Here is a 2,500-nt window from a genome sequence, read left to right as displayed (position 1 = left end):
ATGATACTGTTTATGTAGTTAGCGTTAATACATTGTAAACAGCAACTTGCTTTGAAGATTAGGGTCTGTTGCAGTTTATTGTATTTTCAATTCAATAACATGGAAATGAAATTAGTTAGTACCTCTGAAAACAGTTCCTGGGCAACAGCTAGGTTGGAATGAGCCACACTATTCATTCCTAGCATTCACAACTGAACTGGTGTACGACTTCCACTTGATGAAAGGCCATGATGGTTCCAAGCTGATACAAACTTCTCAAGTGCAGCATTGTACCGTGGTATAAAAATATAATGAAGACATAAAATATGGATCTCATTGTCTGGACTAAGCACCCCACAAACTTTCAGATGGTAGAAAAGGTTGTAAAATAGATATGTTACTTGATTATACATGTCTCTCCAAAGCCTCTCAATTCTTTGGTGGTGCACACTCTGCCCTGCTATCATGCTTCCTCTGTTGGGACCTCGCTCAGGGTGGGAAAGCATGAACAGTGAGACAGCAACATTTTCCCCACCCTTGTCACTTCGAACCCTTGAGGGCAAGCCACACTTTGAAATAGCCTCTTGGAAGAGATTAAGCACTGTCTCAGATTTATTGTCATTAGAACATTTCAAGTAGACAATAGCCCGAGAAAAACCATCTATTCCTCCATGAACCACCAGCTTCCACCTAATATAAAATATAAGATGCAACTTCCCTGTTACATAGAAAATAAACACCTTGGTTAAACAAAAGCTAAGGGAGGCAACGTGACCAGGGTGTGACCGGCAGATTTCACCAAAATGATTAAAATACCCTGCACTTGTTTTTGAAACATGAAGATTAACAGTCTTTGAATTATTATTATTAGTACACTACCGGTGTTATTCCCCCGGTTATTGAAAATGTAATGGTAACACTCATGTTATGACTAGGTAATAACATCTTCTTCTGCATTGGTTGTCCTACTAATTTGTCAAAGCAATTATTGCTCTTTTCGAAATTGTACCGCTTTAAATGTATTAACCACAGAATACGTACTTCTACAAGAATGGGGGGTTTATGCTTTATAAAGTTGTGTGGTAAGCTTTGCATGGAGAATCAGGAGTAGCTTGTGGTTTCCATCTATGTGCCACATTGCATTAGGGCTTCCCACATTGTACTCTCGTCTTTCTGTTACATTCAGCCACCTTATAACAAGTCCCTCGGGGTCAACTCTTCTCATGCTTTCTCTTACTCGTGTCTGCTGAATGAATAATCCCCTTGATCTAAGGTGACCCAACACCATATGGTAACCAGAGTTGGGATGCTGCTCAATACAAGTTAATACCCTTCATGGGACATCTGCCAACTATAGTAAAAGATAGGTCAACCATGTAGTACATGGAAAAGTTTAGGAAATAATCTTACTTGCCTTTGTCAAAATGCTAATAATTTCTCAAGCCTTGCAAATAAGATGAATTTTGATCTTGAATCTGAAACAAAGTACACATTACAGTTGTAAAATAATAGTAACTATTATGTTATACATACCGTAATGATTTGATTTAGTGCCCCCCTTTGAAAGGGATTTTGTTAATAAGCGCCCCTATTCTCATAAGTGCCCACCTCTCCAAAAAGTAAATTAGTGCCCTGGGTGCCAAATCGAATGGTAGTTTCAACAGAATTTCAAGAGATTGAAATATTTAGCAAGATATACTTGCAACATTGAACTTTGTGTGAATTTGATTTCCATACTCAATCAAACAAATCAAACCCAATCGACCTGAATCTGTTGGACAGGACTTCTGCTATTGCATATATCCAATGGAACACTTTTCAAAAACTTATTCACTCTGAAAAAAGAAGAAACTTAGTCATGAATAAACATTTGCTTTTCACAAAATGCACATTTTGCCACAGATTATTGACGAAAATTTACCACAATTGGGTCGCTCAACCGTGAAATCAAATGATTGTCTGGACAAAATCTTATGTCAAAACCGTATGTTCGAACATTGATTCAAAATAAATGCTGTGCTTGATGTTTATTATAGCTGTTAACATCTATCAAATAAATTTCGCACTTTGCGTAACACACATTTTTATTTAGTCACGTGCAATTGATTGGGTTTACAACAACATGTGATTAAACACGTGATCGCTCAAACATCACACAACTTCGGATAAAACTGCAATCGAATGTCTGCAAGTCTCGGTTTCTAAGGGTAAAAGTTTTTAACAGGCTTATCAATCAAAGTTTAACAATCATCTGCAATCGGTTCGGCTTGCGGAACATTCACCTTGGCTCGGTACATTGCACCTCTGTAATTTTTACATGTAAGTACTTCAAATTTGGCTTAAATACTACTTGCCTTAGCCAACCACATTTTAGAAATTTCTTAGCCTGTGGTATAAGCCTTGAAATCATGATGGATGTCAACGAGATCGAGAATCAGAGAAAGGTGAGTGAATTTGACTGTTTTATCTCTAGATTTTCCATTAATTTGGAGTGTTTTTGTTGATTTGGACGTTTTTAAAT

The sequence above is a fragment of the Montipora capricornis genome, chromosome 4 (genome assembly GCF_036669925.1).
Source record: "Montipora capricornis isolate CH-2021 chromosome 4, ASM3666992v2, whole genome shotgun sequence".
Taxonomy (NCBI): domain Eukaryota; kingdom Metazoa; phylum Cnidaria; class Anthozoa; order Scleractinia; family Acroporidae; genus Montipora; species Montipora capricornis.
This window is presented reverse-complemented; position numbering follows the sequence as displayed.